Source organism: Harpia harpyja, chromosome 1, assembly GCF_026419915.1.
Source record: "Harpia harpyja isolate bHarHar1 chromosome 1, bHarHar1 primary haplotype, whole genome shotgun sequence".
Classification (NCBI taxonomy): Eukaryota; Metazoa; Chordata; class Aves; order Accipitriformes; family Accipitridae; genus Harpia; species Harpia harpyja.
In genome coordinates, this window is record NC_068940.1 from 92,166,234 (window position 1) to 92,184,942 (window position 18,709).

Here is an 18,709-nt window from a genome sequence, read left to right on the forward strand (position 1 = left end):
AGCATTCTTCATGAAGTTGCTAGACGAGGGCAGCTACACCTTTGCCTCCTTCCCCAGCCCACCACCCCCACCACGCTGCTGAGCACAGCAGCTCTCTATTTCTACCCTGCCTTTCTGGTCAGAGGGGTACCGGAGAGGCAGGAGGAGGGCTGGCTGTCACTGCCTGTACTGCAGTCAAGCTGAGGGCAGGACTGAGGAGTAGTGCCACAGCTACAAAAACCTCCTCTGGGCCTTTGTCGTGGTTTAACACCAGCTGGCAACTAAGCACCACGCAGCCGCTCGCTCTCTCCCCCCGCATCAGGATGGGGGAGAGAATCGGAACAGCAAAAGTGAGAAAACTTGTGGGTTGAGATAAAGACGGTTTAATAGGTAAAGGAAAAGCCACGCATGCAAGCAAAGCAAAACAAGGAATTCATTCTCCACTTCCCATGGGCAGGCAGGTGTTCAGCCATCTCCAGGAAAGCAGGGCTCCATCACGCCTAACGGTGACTTGGGAAGACAAACGCCATCACTCCGAACATCCCACTTCTTTTTTCTCCCCCCAGCTTTATATACTGAGCATGACGTCGTATGGTCTGGGATATCCCTTTGGTCAGTTGGGGTCAGCTGTCCCAGCTGTGTCCCCTCCCAAATTCTTGTGCCCCCCCCAGCATCCTCACTGGTGGGGTGGGGTGAGAAGCAGAAAAGGCCTTGGCTCTGTGTAAGCACTGCTCAGCAGTAATGAAAACATCTCTGTGTTATCAACACTGTTTTCAGTACAGATCCAAAACATAGCCTCATAATAGCTACTCTGAAGAAAATTAACTCTATCCCAGGCAAAACCAGCATAGCCTTCTGACCATGTAATCTACATTTTGCCTTTTGTACATCCAGAATCGCAGAGGGGTTCAGGCATGGGTGAAGGATCTAGTTTAGACATCTGCATGCCGGAGGGATGCCTCCCTTCCCACTTCGTGCTGGGTATATAGTGGGTCCTCTTTCCTCATTAACTCTGGGAGAAATCCATGGGTGCAGCCACTAAAACTCCTTAAAGCTGCCAGAGGCAATGGAAGTTGTCTTTCGGTGAGCAGTTAGTTCAGTTTAGCTCCACTCTGCCTCCAACACATCATCATGTCCTGATCAGATATCCGACAACAATGTGGGGCTGAATGGGATCCCTACAGAATTGGCAGCCCTTAAGGGACTTCTATTTTATCAATGTACTTCAGGATAATTACTCCAAACAGTTTTAAATGAGGCTAAGAAAAATACCTCCACCCTTTATTTTAACTGCAACTGCTAATTTGTAGCAGTTCTTGAAACAATGGATCCTTGTGTGCTCTAAGAAACTTTGATCTGGCGTGGGTCCTTTCCTGAGGAGGGTCTGAGAAGAAGAAAGAAGCCCAGCTCATTCCAGGACAAAACAAAAAGCTATGTTCTTAACGACTCAGCATTACATTTAGACTCATTTTGGAACATCTGCATAATCCAAGTACAGATCAAAGCCTGGATGCCTGAAAATATTCCCCTGCCAATGAATGTAGGATTACAGCGACTCCATACATCACACGACAGGTGGTGGGATACAGAAGGATCACATTTCTGGAGCCACTTAGGATGCGTGCCAGGCGGAATTTCACACATGAAACAGATCAAGCAAAAGCGGTCTTGAGCTCTGCTTTGAGCAATGTAGAAACCTCTCAGTCTTCACCTGGCTGCCGCTGCGGGCCAGCGCTGGAGGGGCCTCCGGAGCCAGGACCTGGGCCTCGGTGCTGGGCTCTGGGGCTGTGCTGTGTTGCTGGCGCAGCAGGGACCTGGCTCCGGATCAAAGCATCCCAGGCTCATCTAGGCAAAGCACTTGAGTCAGGGAGCTCTCAGGTACAAGCCATATGGACCTTATCTTAGGGCGCTGTGCTGGCTGATCTGCAAGTTACAACAGTTAAGGTAATTAAATTGTTTCTTGTCAATGAATTATAGATCCCTTGAGGCTGCTGCTGTCAATGATGAGAAAGATAGTGGTTACCGTTAACGGAGCCAAGGTTGGTAACAAGCTGCCCTCTAAGGAGTGTTCCACTTTGGGGGCAGATTTTTTAGGGAATGTTCAAAAAAGAAAGATTTTCTTTATGCAGGACAGAAATTCCAGTGCCATCACAGTACCTATAACAATACATCCATATATACATACATTCATGCACATGCATAAAAATAAATATTTTTTATATATATATATATAAAAAATATACATACTTACATATCTTTGCAGTTATTTATGTAAGGCTTTTCCCACTAGACTAGTTCACTGCAAAAGATATCTATCATCTCGGGTAATGCTCTTTGCATTGCATTTGCTTTAGCTTTCGCAGCAGGAGGATCAAAAGATGGTTTTCTTTAAAATTTTAACATGTTTTGGAGGCTTGTTTAATTTGCCTTTTTTGGTCCACCCAAGTTGCTGGGAATGGGATTCTGTCAGTGCAGGATGTCAAAGGGCACTGTCCTCATCAATCACAATCCCAGCACACCGCCCCAGAGAAGAATGTATAAGCATTGTACCGCATAAACATAAACCCAGTATAAGTAGATTTAATGGGATCTTCCCCTGGCATGAATACATACTCCTTCACTGTGTGCTGTAAACAAACAAACACAAGCGCAATCTATTTACTTTACCTAACTCTTATCAAGAAGCTTGCAGTTTGCGGTGAAACTGTGACCACTGCATGTAGAAATCTTGGATGAAGAAATTCTTTTCTCCCAGAAAACACACAAACAAAAGTCTATGTCCTCCTTTATTTTGATGGGATGGCTCTGCCCTGCAGCTGACCTCCCACACTCGGCTGTCATCAGAAAACATAGTCAGGAAGCAACGCTGGTGTGTACCTGGACCCGCTTGGGAAGCATTTCTGAATGCTACTCGCTAGACATAACTATTGCTAGGTGACTAAATGCAGGTTCAGGGACCCAGGTTTAAAAACTGGCCTTGGGACTGCGTGTTGCTTCAGTTAGAAACAAGAAGCTGGTGTCATTAAAAAGAAATGAAAAAGAAGGATGTTCACCAATAAAATAACACCCTTCAATAAACGAGGAAAGTGTGTTGGCTCCCAGCCAGCAGCACTCACTCCAAAGCAATTTCAAGATAATGGCTCATTCATTAAGAAGTATTGCTCAACAGCAAAGCAGCAGGAGTGATGTGTGGGAGTCAGAATCCCCCTTGTGCTGGGGCTGGGGTCTGGGAACAACCTGCCACCCCGCCGCAGAGTGCTACCGGCTTGCAGTCCCCTTGATCAAGGCAGGGCAGAGGGTATGGTGCAACTTCACAGTATTTTGAGATGCAATGCCCCTGCTAGTTAGGCCTAGAAAACTGCAGCCTAAACAGCCCTGCTTTTTTAATGTAATATAAACCAAAGTGATTTTCAGAAGGATCTGCACAGAACTCATTTTGACTGCATTTTGCACTGCCTGCGATTTCCTGCTTTGTATTTTTGGATAGAAATTCTTCATACTAGGACAATATCCAAGAGACTGATTTATTTGTAAAACTTCGTACAAATGATTAAATATTAGATAAACACAATTATCTCTCAGCTAGCTTATAAATAGATGCTTCAGTTACTGCACTGCATTCCAGGCCCCAAGGACATGGATCTCATTCGACAGCCTTAACCAGCCAGTATGGACAACCTTATTAGGAAAGGGGATTGCCATGGGCCTGCTTGTGATTTCGCTTCAGTTGAAGGACTTTTTGACAACTTATTCTTGAGGAATAGTTGCCAAAAAAAATTGTTTTAAGATGTACTTGAAAAAGAACAAGAGACAGAGGAAAAAAAAAGGAGGGAGGGAGGGAGGGAAGAAGGAAGGAAAGAAGGAAGGAAGGAAGGAAGGAAATAGGATTATAAAGTATTCACCTTTTATTTCCATAAGTAATTAATGAGCAACAAATTTAACCACACAAATATCATTGGAACAGATTTTGGGGAAACAGAGCCCTATCTAGTATCAGTCACATCAGGGCCTCTTCTGATCCTATTATAATTAGCAAGTAACAATACTTTGCCTGACTTAGCAGAAATGGAGGGTAGTCCTCATAGAGGGAAGCATGGACTTGCCCACTTTGGAGGGTTTCATAAGCTAGAAAGTCCATCTATCTCTGTAGATTGGTTCAACAAAGTATGAACTATTATTTCTGTTGTTTTGAAATCTTTCTCCTGCTTTTGCACCCAAAGGCCACAGCCAGGCCCGAAGCTCCTTTTTTGAGAAGAGCTGCACAAACAAAGATAAGAACAGGCCTAATTTTGTGCCAAAATGATCTGCAGCAACAAGCTGGGGCATGGTTACAGCCATATTTATTGGCATTCCAGCACCATGACTCACGTGGAATTAGCTCTCAAAGTGGAATGATGTGAGCTGAAGAGGTTTACACTTGAGGGATAAACAGGCCAAGGAGATGGATTGAGAATCCAACCTGCAAGAGATCAAATTTAGGAGAGGATTGGTGCTGGTGCAGTACAACTTTCTTAGTTACTGGGCTTTTTCTTTTTTTTTTTTTCTTCCCCAGCATTGAGGGCAAGGTTTTTGGTCAGTGATGCTAACCTTTAAGAGTTAATCTTTAAGAGTTAAATGAGTACCAGCAGTTTACCCTGCCTTTGTACTAGGTGAGCGTACTTCTTTTTTTAACTTGCCACTAAGTCAAAGTGTGAATATTCAGTGACTAAAATGAGGCAAAGGATTAGGCCATGAATTAAGGTTTATCCTAGAGGATTTTATCTGGATTTTAGTCAGAGTTCACCACCATATTCACAAAATCCCCTAAAGATCAGGCTCATATGAACTCTGCACATGGGACTGCTCGCTTTATTGGGAGAGTTGATTAAAACCCAGGTTTTCATGTAAGGAAGCTTCTGGTCCATGTATTTTATTGTTAGGGTTCATTTAAAGTCTGGGGAGCAGACTCTGCCTTTTGAGAGTCCTACAATAACTTCCCACATTTCTTTGAGTCTGCATTCCCAGGCGTTGTATCCTCCATCTCCATTCACCTCCTACCAACTGGAAGCCACTGGCAAGTTTATATAAATGTAGTAACTATTTTACAGGCAGCCTGCTTCATTTCTTCAGGATTCAGCTCATTTCAGTTAAACAGTGCTAGAAACCAGTGGCTTGGTGTGCTGCTAATGGGGCACAGCTCCAGTTAGCTGCTGGTGCAAGTGCAGAACAAACCAGTGTCCTGTGAAATGCACAGCAGGATGCCAGTGACACCTAAACCATGCTGGAGACAGAGCAGATGTCAGTGGCAGGAGGAACAGTAAGGCCAGAAATCTGGATCAGGCCTTGGAGCAGATGGCTCCACGGGCCATGGCCCGAGGGTCTGTCTGGGTAGGATGGATAAAAAAAAGCTCAGAGAAGAGCCAGAGCCGGGACCGCAGCAGGGTGAGTGATGGCCTCTCTGTTTTGTTGATACAGGGTGAAGTGCCACATTAATATAGTAGCTGTGGAGGGCAGTGCATGAAATGGGATCATTTTGCTTCAATTAATGGTGGGAGGCATTTCACTTCTTGGAGGTCCCTTTCTCTCCTCCCCCTGCACCATCTCTGAGCGTGATCCAGACTGGATTCCAAGTGGGAGGAAGAAAGGAAACGCACAATTATTGATTTGCTCTGCCAAAGTTTGAATAGATTCCTTCTAAAACAAAAGAAAGCTTGTTTAACTGGCCCAGAAAACATGAACGTGTACAACATTATGTACTGCCCTCTTTGTAACTCTTTCACACTGGGAGATCGTTATAGCATAAGACAGAAAAACATTATCCCAAGTAGCCTGAATTATAAATCCCAAAGGTTGTATTACACTAAAAAATCCCTGGGTGATGGCAAGAGTTGGTCTCTTTGCCTTACCTATGCAGGGGACATCAGCCTCCTAGCTCAGCATCTCATTAATTTTTGTGCGGCTGGCTTTCTGCCTCTGCCCAACTCCCAGCTGGTGGCTGAGGCTTCAAAATATTGAATGCAGGAGAAGCTCAAGGCAGTCGATCAGAATCTGGAGTAGAACAAAATTCCTGTCACCTTGCTTGCAATTTGCCAGTCCTTTCCACTCTGGCTGGTGAATTAGTAGGCGTTGAAAAATCTCCTCCTCACAAAGAAATGATCTAGCAGTGGAAGATCTGCCACCAGTAGACCAGGTGCTGCTTTTCAAGACTTGCACTTCCACCCCAAATGAATTTAAATTCACTTTTAGAACCAGTTCTTGATCTGATTGTTCTAAATATCCTGGTGTTCCTCCAACATTTCTTAATCTTTTACAAATGCAGTGAACCTTAAATGCCTATGATATTGTGCCTGTGGCCTAACAGCAGCTTCTGTACAGAGTAATGGGCAGGGGCAGAAAGGTGGCTACAAACCATCTTTGCCATCTTTGCTAATCCTTTTAGCTCAGTTCTCAGCCTAGCTTGGCTATGTTTGACTCTGCACTAGCTTATGAGAGCAAAATAGTTTGGCAACTGGGACTCCAACTGTAGTCCATGAAATAACTTACACACAGTTCACTTACAGTGAGGTTACAGTGAACTTACACAAGCAAATAGGGTCTTGCCACAGTGGCAAGGCATAGAAAATGCCTTGAAGAGCTGAGAATTAGTAATATGGCTTTACTGCATACAAGCCATGCTCCCCAGAGCATGTACATAGGCAAGGGTGTACCAGTTATACTGTTGCTACTGACCAGTAGGTATTTCTGGCTTTGTAGTGTTCTCAGACATGATCCTCTAAAGGCTACAGTAGCATCAAAAGGTTGGACATTATTGTTGTGGAATTTGTGAGAAGGACTGAGAACACGAGAAGGGGCATTTTTTTTTCTTCTTTTGTCTTCAGGAATATATTGGCTGAAAGAGGTAAGTAGGAAGAGCATACAAGTATGGCTGATGTCTGTTTTAAGACAGATGCAAGCTACGAAGGAGCAAACAAACTCTAACAGTTACAGTGAAAACGTTTAAAACCAAATTTAACATGAATGTTTCTCTTTTAGAAAATACATGGAGAGACTTCAGTCAGCCACAAGCAGTGGAAGCAACTAGCTGAAGAGAGCTACCCCATCCAGAAGACGTACCCCAGGATCTGCCAGTGTCATCAGCTGAGGACATTTCTGGAGACGGATCCTGTTTTGAAGGCAGACTGTAATTACCTGAAATGCTCTCATGACTAAGTTTTTAGATGTTTTTTACACTTCCCATTTCCTCCTGGGACCAGGAACAAAAAGGCCAAAATATCACCAGAAAAGCTAGTTTTGCAGGGTTTTTGGCCACTGCCAGAAGTCAGAGAGCTGGAAATTTTTATGTGAGAGAATGTTTTACTGGTTCCTCATCTGCTGAAATATGGGGTATATGTAAATGTCAAATAAATATTGGCTTTCAGGTACTTGACTGAACCCAGACTCTGAAAACTATGAAGACTACCCAAACCTTCTTCTGACTATTCATTTTCTTTTGAGTGTGGAGCATGTAGAGAATAGAGGCATGGCCCCAAAAAATGGATGCAACTGACACTACTTTCAGGCCTCACACTCTTTTACAACACCCTTTGAAGAACACTTAAAATAATTCTCCAGTGCCTTCGTTCATCCGGGTAGGTTAGAAAACAAGACAGTTCAAAACATTCCTTCCTGTTCTGTTTCTAATAACTTGTTGTTTGGAATAACAAATAATTGAGTGCAGTGAATAGTAATCTATGGAATCAGTGTATCATTGCATCTTTGAACCAACACTGTGGGGAAATAAACCTTCATGGGCCAGGCCATCAGCCAGCTACCTGGCTTTAGGAAGAAACATGCCCTGGGCAGGCTAACCTTAGACTATCTACTTACAAAGTTATTTGCACATTTTTGTGAAACTTCTGGTATTAACCACTGTCAAAGAAGAAACTAAGTATGATGAATCATTGATCAAATGTGGAAAATGCAGTGCAATTAAGGTGCAAATGTTTCCCATGCTAGCTTAGTTTTGTGACAACATTTTTAATATTGAAAAACTCCCCAAAGTTCTACAAAGCTCCTTCCCTTTACCCAATTGTCTTTTCCAAAGAGAGACAGACAAGGCCAAAACAGGTCCTGCCCAAGCTGAGTGCTGACCCTGCTCGTTGTGCCAGCAAGATCTTTTTCCTTGTGTCTCTGGTTCTCAGTCTATCATTTTCCTCAGGCCGATGGTAGCTATGACAGCAGAATGAGGACAAGGATCCAATCTTCTAAGAACACATCTAGAAATGAAAATCTCCAGCTTTCTATTCTCTGACTTGGTTTGCCACGTCACTTTGTGAAATCATTCAGGGAGAGATTCTCATCTGAGTTAGGCTGGTAAGAGTATGGGGATGGCATTTGCATTCAAGCTTTTCAGACCAGTTTACAGCCTCCCTGTGAGTGTGTTTTCATATTTGAAAAATAAGTTAACCTAACAGGAATTTTATGAGGACTAAGTAATAAGGCCTGGCTATTTACAGAACAAACACGGGTAGGAAGTAAAACAGAGAATTGAAACCTCTTGCCCAGGCTCACGTGCTGTGGCAGTGGCAAAGAGATGGGAATAAGCCAGGTCTCCCAAATTCAAGGTTAGTCCACAGCCCTATTTCCAGATTTCCGGAAAGTGTCTGAGAGTTAATGAACCTGCTAGCTGTTTGTGCATTCCCGTCATCTTAGCTCTCTGTCTCGATACTTTCTGCTGTGTTAAAACAGCTTGACAGCTTGACAGCCCCAGTCTTGAAGCTGGAAACCAAGTGAAGCCAGTGATTGTGAGCATTAGACAAATCTTAAAACGCTCCCCTATCATTACACAGAAAGGGAGCTGCCACTCGCAGCTTGGGCAGTTCTGCCATATACATGGATACAAATGACTGGTGCCAGTGTACAAAGGTAAATGCCTAATATATCTTAGTCTACAAGGTGCAGGCTTGAGATAGCTGCCTAGCAGAGCAATAGATGCACCACTCCTGACAAAATATATGCACATGTATGGTCAAAAGAATTTATTTGCCTAAAAACTGATGCCAGACTGACTAATTGCCTTGGAGGCAAGGCTCTTAAAATCAGCAGCAATTCCAGTTGTACTGGGATGCATAGTGAAAATATGAAGGAATCACAAGACCCCCATTTGGGGTTAAAAGCTCTCTGAAGAAGCTGGCTGGGTGTAACATGGACCTGCCGAGGTACTCTGCCTGGACGATGAAGCCCAAGACAGAGAAAAACTGACTGTAGGTGGGCCAAGCGGGATGTGGTGTTAGGGAGTTCTTGGTGGACAGCTTTCATCCAGGTATACCAGGAGGGATGTATGGAGGTGTCCCTAGGGCAGTTCTCAGCTCTGTGCCCAACTCACTAAGAAAAACCTTGGTCTAGAACCCCTGGGCTTTCCTGCAGGGAAGCTGCTGTACTGTTTCAGGAAAGAAAAATATAAACTGTTATTTTGTCTTTGGCAAAAGTGAGAAACTCCATTGTCAGGACTCAGTAAGCTTCTGCCTTGCTTATAGTCTACAGGCTTGCTTTTTGTTATGGTTCAACTCCAGCCAAAGCACACCTGAGACACTCAATTACTGTAATTAATATTTTAGCAATGCCCCAAGCAGAAATTAGGTCCCCACTGAATGATGTGCTGCCCAAATGCATGCAAAGATAGACTTCTTGGCCTTAATAACTTGCAAGCTGAAAGGACAAACAGTGGTCAAGTTTGTGGGATATAATAGCAAAGACAAATCGAGGGAGGGTGTGATGATAGATGCATGGCTTGTTGGCTCCATTTCTTTCTGACTCATTTGCTTTACTTACATGACATAAACCTGGATTCAGGGGATGTCATGGGGAAAATATTGTTGAAACAGGAGACGAGAGGGACTATTGGAATAGGAGGAAAGGTTGGGGGCAATTCAAGCCTGTTGGTGCACTCAGGACCCCAACTGAGTTGTGGGGAGAGGGAAAACAAAGGAGCAAAAAAGACGAGCATGAGGAAAAGCTGAGCTCACTCATCCAACAGCAACAGAGCAGGAAACTGATGGCTTCTCTTTCTTCTAAGAGATCGTTACTTAAAACAATGTTGGGCACCAGCCTTTCCAGTTTCCTTCTTTGCACAGTTGCTAGAAGGGATCTGTGCTGGCTCTTGTCCTGGCCTGGGAAAAGAACCAACCAGGGAACTGTGCAGCTTGCCTCCTCTGAGCAGCCTCCACAGAGCCTTGAACCAGACTAGCCCTGAAAATACTATAGTAGCTGGCACAGACTCTTTTGGTGAAGCCCCCCCCCCCCCCCGAAAATCAAGCAATCATCTCATTACCTTAGAGAAGCCAGGCCTTTCTCCAAGCCAAAAGCCACGCCAACCTGAGTAAGCCCAATGCTTTTCAATAGGGAAAAAAACAGAGGGAACCATAGGGCCAAAGTCTTCTACCTACCCAGCTCATTAACTACCCCTCTCAAGACTTGCTGTGAGCTTTCCAGGCCTCAGAGCTCCAGCTGTCTCAAAGCCACAAGTGCTGTTGGCTCTCTTCTTCCCATGACCAGCTCATTGCTCTGCTGCCTAATGTTTTAAACATACCAGGAAAAGCATACATGGTGCTAACATTGCAACTGTTGTTTGTGTGCAGGATCACTGCCTGGCTAAGACATATCTATCTTTCTCCAGGGACAACAATCCACTGCAAACCATCTTCAGCGAAAGTATCCTTTACATCTGATTCCTTTTCTCACCCTCCTCTAATTTCAAGGTATCTTTTCATGCTGCACAGGTGACAAGCATAATTTGTTACTTTGCTCGGTACATCACTTTTGTGTAGTAAAGTTCATTTACATGAGTCCATATGCTTTCCTTCACTAAGTGGCTATGAGATATTTCTAGTGTCTTCCCAGAACATGGCTCAGCTGAGTGTCTGATGCTCCAACTCAACATTCTAGTTTTGAAACGGTCCCTTTATGAGATTTATTTGGTGGCTATCACCATGATAAATAGTGCTTTAAAAGACTTAGTGTGAATACAAACCACATGAATAGCTTCCTAGTTTTATCAGGGTTTTATTGACAAATGGTTTCCAGAGCGTGTTTCTGACCCTTGTCTCATAGCAAATAATGGTGCCTTCTTAAGCCAAAGTTTACCCTACATTAAGGTTTGTCTGTAGCTACAAATCTAAAATAGGCAGATAAAAAATAGAAATGAGCTAATTTGCCAGTGTTTCTGTATTTAAACTTTCCTCTCCTTTGAAGTAAATCCACAGGTATTTAATGATACTGGCTTCCAGAGAATGCAAGTATTTCCCCAGATAATTATTCTTTGGAAACTTCTGCAGTAACTCTTTTTTAAAACAAAACAGGCAGAGTGGGAAGGCTAACAGGAGAAAGAAAGAAAGAAAGATCAAAAATGTTACCAGCTCGACAGCAAGGAACTAACAGAATCATGCAGGAAGAGCCTTGAGGCTCTTTTTCCAAATAAATTAAATGGCTGGAGCCATAGTTGCTTTGTCTTTTTCTTGGGCGTGGGTCATGTAAATCTGAAATGTTTGGGACATAATGGACATCTTGCACGTATGCACTTCAATAGCATAATACATACATAGTAGGGCAGATACTAACCATAACAACTCTTGCTGCATGCTCACCAGAGCAGGAGAAAAGTCTTGCCTTTGCACAATGCATACAGGAAGAATTTCTGGTTATTAGCAGCCCAGCTAGCTACATATATTTGTCTATATATTCAGTTCTAAAATATAATAACAATTGGTATTATTATAGTTTCTATAATATATTATATTATTTTATAATAGTATTTATCTTAATAATTTATATTATATATTGGGTTTGCTTTCTGGGCATAAATCCAGAAATCCTGGAAATGTAGTCAGATTAAGCCAGTACTAAGCCAGCTCGATTAAGACGTTGTTGACTTCCTCCTTGTGCCCGTTGCCCCAGTAGTTACACCTGGTCTAAAGGGATGGGAAAGGATTCTTTCCCACTGGTCCCTAAAATGGCAGGAGTCCTGTGACATGACTAATCAACCCCACTTCCTTCAATAAACAAGTCAAATACAGCTACGTATGGAAAACAACCCCGTACCTGGCAGAGGTTCTCTTCTCCCCTGCAGCTGGTGTTGCAGTTGGTGGTGTCGCTGATTCCGAGGATGAGATAAAAATATATCAGCTACAGGAAGCGTATTGGCACCGGGCCAGCCTCAGAGCACGGCTGGAGCTTTTGGGGTCAGGGAAGTTGCTCAGCCCTCCCCCCAGAAGCACGACAGCGACCAGCAGGCAGCCAAGACTGCCAGTCCCCGATTGTCCCTCAAAAATGAACACCCGTCCCTGAACCCTCTGGAAAGCGTGGTTGACTTTCTCCCCACTGCAGGGAGGGGGTGAAGCATTTAGAGAAGGAAACCAGCAGGAACTCAGCGCTGACCGCAAGCTTGCGCAGGGCTACTGCAGCTCAGCTGACTCACTCCCCGCTGGCAGCCTGTGCTCACGGCCAGGCAGGGAGCACAAATTGGCCGCTGACCTATTTGCAAAAGGGCTGGTGAGAACGGCAGGCACTCACCCGGGCCTTCAGGACAGTGCTTACTCCTCCCTTCGGTTCATAACTTGTTTGATTTTGGATTGACACTAACTCTGGGGCTTCCCCGTGCAAGAGCAAGTGGTGGATAAAGCCAGGAGCTCAGGCCCAGATTCTGCTACAGTATTTGAAATAGTTCCCGTGAACATGGAAGTAGGACTGGGCTCAGAGGATGTCCTCTGGTTTGAACGTGCAGTTAAGGATTTTTCGGGGAGAGAAATCTGCCAGTCTATCTTGGTGCCATTCTACTGAAATCAAAGAGGAACTGGTATTTTAATCCCAGACATGCCTTCTATACTTTATGTTAACTCCTAATATTTTCTGGCAAAAAGAGGTTCAGTGCACAAATTTTGATCGCACTGTCATCGCTCCTCCCTGGCATGGCTCCAGAAATGTGTGTGTAATTTTCAACCCTATGCACACACTCATTACTGGTTTGGGATTTTAAACAGTTTTAGATAAGAAATACATTCTCCGTCCACCTTTAAATAGGGAGTTAGGAACTTGTCTGTGCAGTCCGCCTGGGCTGGTATCTGGATGGAATAGGAGTCTTAAATTTTTTGAAACAACGTCTGCTTTTGATATGGTTGCTAAATCTGGTTCTTTTCCTTGTTAAATTTGGCTGCCTTGATGGGGTAATCCACTCTTCCACAGACCAGATGACTAGAAAAGCTGGTTACATTTTTCAAGCAGTTCTCTTTTGGGATGATCAGGTTACAGCAAATGCATTGGCAATTACACAAACAAAAATGTATTTTAACTTCAAGGGCTTGGGATTTTTTAGGGTAGCAGTTCTAAGAAATTGCAGAAAATGTGAAAATTGTAACATATATTAGTAGAGGCCCACTACAATGGTTAAAAGGCTGGAGTCCATGACTGACTTACAAGGAGAGGCTGAGGCAATTGAGTTTGTTCAGCCTGGAGAAGGTGAAAAGTGGGGATCTAATTGCTGTCCTAATTATTGGGTAGAAGATGGAGACACATTCTTCTTAGAGGTCAGCAGCCAAAGAGGCAATAGAGACAAACTACAAGAAGGAAATTCCGATTAGGAAAAAAAATTCCTTGAGGGCAGCCAAACGTCAGAACAAGTTGTCCAAAGAGCTTGCAGAGACTCCATCCCTGCAGGTACTCAACGCTCAACTGGTCAAGACCCCGAGCAACCTGATCTAATATTGAAGTTAGTCCTGTTTTAAGCAGGGGGTTAGACCGGATGACTTCCAGAAGCTCTTTCTAACCTGAATTGTGCTTTGATTCTATGAAAAATATTGTAACTAGTTACCAAATCAAACACAAGTTTGACAGGTATACCACAACTTGCACAAGGTAAAAGAAACTGAATTAATTTTCATTGTGTCAAGAAGTAGTTCTGCCAATACAGGAATATAGCCTACTAATTTTATATTTATTATAAAATTATTTTATCTTCACCAGTTGTATCTGGGATGCCATATGTGACAGCATATGCCTGAGGCTCGTGAGGTCCAGCAGCTTCCCAGTGAAGCCAAGATCTTTGCTAAATTCTCATTACCAAATATCAGAATAGTTTCTCAGCTCTGCATCACACTGGTTACAGAAGATGCTCCTGGAGCATGTGGTTTTGTTTGTCTTTCATTCTGGAATGCATAGATCTCTATTTAATCAATCACAGAAACCACAAGGCTGAAAATTCACTGGGCTGTTTCTGTTCAGACTTCCAGTGATATGTCTGGTGAGGTGAACATTTTGCTTGCATACACCCAGAAATGGTGCTCTCCATGAAAGAAAGGTGAAGAATAATAGACACATTCTTCTTGATTAGCAGAGTAAAGGGTAACTGTAACACACCCTGCAGCTATGATAAAAGAGAGATATTTGGGGATGAAATAATAGAACTCAAATCTTTATTGACATGGAGAATTAAATACTGTATGATCATTTCTCTCTCTCTGGGGCATGCTTCAGAAGTGGGGTTGGACCGAATATGTGGAATAATTCAGGTTTGAACTGACAAGTAATCACAAATTTAAGAGTTCAATATGTGAAGTAATTTCAAACCTACTCGAAAAAAGACAGGTTTGGGAGGGGTGGGGTTTTTGTGGGAAAAATACTTGTCTGTAGCCAAATCTGAGTTAAGCATTGTTTCTAACTCCATCATATTCAAAGATATGTATTTAAGACTGTGATTCTTACAGCTGGTCAAATGAATGCCACCCAAAGTTTTTTGTTCCAGAATACTGAAAACTAAATATTTACTTTGGAAATAAGGAAATTATTTTGACTTCTTTCTTAAAAAAAGTGGGTTATTTCTTTAAACAAGAAAGTGTTTTGATAATAATTACAAAATTAACCAGCTCTATTTCAGGGCAAAAAAAAGGAACCTCAAAGAATTATTTTGCAGTTTTTTGTTTTTCTCTACAAAATAGAAAAATTCTACCTCACTGATTTCTGTTCTGCAGGTCTGGTACCACACATACTGTGGTAGGATTGAGTGAGTATTTACAAAGCAAGACAAAAACCCCCCTTCTTAAGTAGCAAATATGGCTGTTAATAAGCTGAAGAATGTGATTTGTTAATTAGTAGTATTATTAATCTGTTGCCTTATTTGGCATTTCCTCCAAATGCCTGTGGTTACAAATGTTTCATACATTTTAGGAAAGTGATTATCCTCTTGAAACAGAATATGTTACATTTTGTTATTTTTATTCCTTGATTTATGATTCTGTTTTAAATTTAAGAGTCATCCAGTCAGGGAAAAACAATACTTGAAAGTACAAATACACAACATGGATAAATGTGCTGAAACGCTCAAAGGAAGCTGTTTCAAAGAGCCAAAGGACTGAAAATTATTTGTACAAGGTATTCCACAAAGAAAGTATGTAAAAAGCAAAATTAAAAACATTAAAAAGCTCAATTCAGATTTTTTTCTCTCTCCAGAAAGAATGGTAAATCCATAACAAACAGTTCAGCCAGCTGTAGACTCAACTGGGGTCTGATCCAGTCATTATTTTGGTACTTGAAATCAAAAGGGATTTGATGGGAATGTATGATAGATTATTTTCTGCACATTTTTAATTGGGTGACTTCTTCCCTTAAAGGGTTCCTAATTTTTCACACATGTCTCCAAACCTCCTCTGCCAATATTAAATTCTGGTCAGATGGATTTTCTGTTGGAGAAAAATTTGGCAGTTACAACTCTTTGGCCGTAATCCAGTAAATCCAGATGGGAGGAGCCAGCAAATGGAAATGTTTTATGTAGATAGTATGTTACTTCTTTGTGCATCCAGATTTACACATTCCTGGAATAAAGTCAGTCATGAACTTTCTTTTGGTTCCTTTTTGACTTTAAAGAAAAGCTACACTAGCACAGAACCTTCTTCCTAATCTTTGCAGTTCTCTCTCTGGTCTTTAGTCTACCAGAAGTTACCTGACTGTATTGCCTACACATCTCTCTCCTTTTGTCCATCTTACTGTATACAACCTGACCAAGGCATTTTTAGAATTTAGATTTGGTCAGATGGCTTGAATAGTCATCTTAGGCAGGATCAATCTTATTAAGTAGGTGAATGCCTTATAATATTATTTCCTCTTTTAATCTTCTGAAAAGGGATTTGAGAGAAAGAGAGAAAAAGCATTTGTTAAATTTACTTGAAAAAGAAAAGACTCAGACTTTGGGTGAATAAATTAGAGACTCTCAGTTCAGAAAGAGAGCTGGGATTTCCAAGTTTGTAGATGAATATTTAAGTATGGCAATAATGAGTAGTTGTAATAGTTCAGTCAAGTAAAGCAAGGTAGCTTCAAAAGGCCCCAAACAGTTACATTCAGATTCCACAATTTCATGAGTGATTATTTTTGCCACAGATTTAAACAAAGTCCATCTTCTTCCTCCAGTCTGCTGAAAAAAGTGTCTAGAAGAATGGCTTGTACCATACCACTGATGTCTCCTTCATACAACAGTGTCAGAGGGCAGACCCAGGCTTATGGCTAGAAAGCTCCTGTATATAAGTAGAACTAGCTCTTACAGGGACAATTGCATGCATGCTTGGGTTATTGAGGACACGTTCATTACAAAAGTCTGCATAAGTTACTTCTTCTCTCTTTTTTTTTTTCTTACTTTTTTCTCTCTCCTGCAAGTTTGGGTTTATTGGGGTAATTACAGAGATTAACCATCATTCCCCATTCTAAAGTCTCCACAGACAGGGCTGTGGCAGGACTGGAACTTCTGTTTCACAGGAAATTCTGACATTTTGAAATATATCCAGGTTTGGAGGGGGAAAAAATTAAAGACTTTTTAAAGTCCTGTAAAACAAAAAAGTCATGTCAATAGAAATATATAATTTTGTTAAAACAAACAAAAAATCCATTTAGTTTTTTGCTTGTTTGTTTTTTTAAAGAACAAGAGCTCTTCTGAAAGAGGAGTAATAAATAAGAAATACACCATTCCAAAACCTTTGCAATGAGCCTTAACCAAATTTCTTTTTACTAAGTATGAATATTTCCAGCATGAAATACCCACCTTGACATATTCCCACTGATGAATCAGCATTTTCAAAATGGAAAACACTAATTTAGAAAATGTTTGCCCAGCACTAGGAATAGATCGGGGAGCTACTTCAGAGTATTCCTTGGTTACTATTTTCTACTAAACTTCACTAAAAAATACCATAAATATTATGTAAGTGTTCTCCACATCTTATAGTTAGCATACTTGGCATGTAAGCTAGCAGGGCAGTCACCTGAGGGTCACCTCTCTCCATGAGACTGGAAAGAAGTCTGCCCTGGAACCACCTGCTGGGCTCCAACCAGAACATCTTCACCTGAGATGGTGTTAGCAGCAGGCTGCTCCTTCCCCACTTTGTGCTTTTTTGTGCCACCTCGGCAGCATAAAAAGGCCATACAGTAGTGGAAACTAGAACTTCAAGTCTCCACCAACTTTCACAACTGCTCATTTTCACTCAAGTTAAAATGTTAACAAAGGAGCAGGAGATACAACAGTGGATGTCTGAAGAACAAACTTACACAGTCATTGTCCCCATCAATGAGATGTTTATTTACACACTTTCTCTTGTCTTTGGCATTATTTCCATGGAGAAAAAATAACTTGGTAAGCCTGCAGAAGTACTCTCATTATGGCAGTTCAGCCTCTCCTAGGTTATCTGAATTTTCCCCCTTCACACTTCCATATTTGATGATCTGCACACATGCAGCACCATGAACCCCATCCATTCATAGATGCCAGCACTGTCGAGGAGAAGTAGTATTATTCAGCATTTTCCTCATTGCTTCTAGCGTAGAATATAACATTTTATGGCTCTTTTATGGCTCAGTTATGAATTAATGAAATATAATCATACTCACATCAGATTGGGGAGGGCTATTTGCTTTAGTCAGAATGATTAAGAAGAATACAGGGAGTCAGACCTGGGTGTAAAGGCAATTATGTGTGATAATTATGCTTAGAAGAAAACCAGAGAAGCACAGGAAGAAGATCCAACCCTAATGTAAGAGGATGCAGTTTCCAGTAGTGAGCTAAGACTGCTCAAGCCAGGCCAAATCTGTGAACCTACAAGCAATCCCACCCAAATGTGTTCATTATGGAGACCTGTGCAGCACATTTAATGTTCCTTGACTTGTGACGTCTTTGTTGCAGGTACTGGCTTTTTTTATTGGTTTTGGACAGCCTTCAAGACCATGGTTGTACAGATTATTTGAACACACTGAGATATTTTAATTGGGTAAAATATAAACATTTTGCATTTAATGAAAGATAGCTTTAAAGCCTAATTTTCCACTGCCTTGTACCTTATGTAGCCATTAGTTCACAGTAGGAGAAAGGTCTCAGAGTGCAGTTTGGCAGCTCACTGCTCATGACCTTCCCATGACATTAAGCCCACTAAGCTTTTAAAAACCTTCTGCTGTGTGACTGGTTCTGCTCTGGCTCTTCCCTACTGTCACAGCAACATGATGGGGTTCAGAGTTAATGCAACTGGTCTCCAGGGATTTTCCCAAGCATAGGTGCTCCCTTGCTCATCTCCAACTTCAGTACCCAGACTTTGGAGTATATCAATGAAGAGATATTTGTTGCCAGATGCTGCTGTATTCCAGCTTCACCCCCCCCCCCCCCCCCCCCCCGCAGCTATTATAGCACTTGGTAGGACCTCAAATAGCTAAAGAAAAGAAGTAAAACCAGAGGTTAAAGTACCAACACCTTTTG

The 18,709-nt window shown here is 42.1% G+C and overlaps 1 long non-coding RNA gene across 1 annotated transcript; it reads right to left on the minus strand.

The window, feature by feature from the left end:
• Positions 1 to 582: 582 nt before the first annotated feature.
• On the minus strand, positions 583 to 12,346 carry LOC128149843 (uncharacterized). Its single transcript, XR_008237874.1, has 3 exons — positions 12,034 to 12,346; positions 1,691 to 1,902; positions 583 to 1,363 (listed from the first exon to the last, which is right to left on the minus strand). It is a non-coding gene; the product is annotated as an uncharacterized LOC128149843 (long non-coding RNA).
• Between the last annotated feature and the right edge of the window lie 6,363 nt (positions 12,347 to 18,709).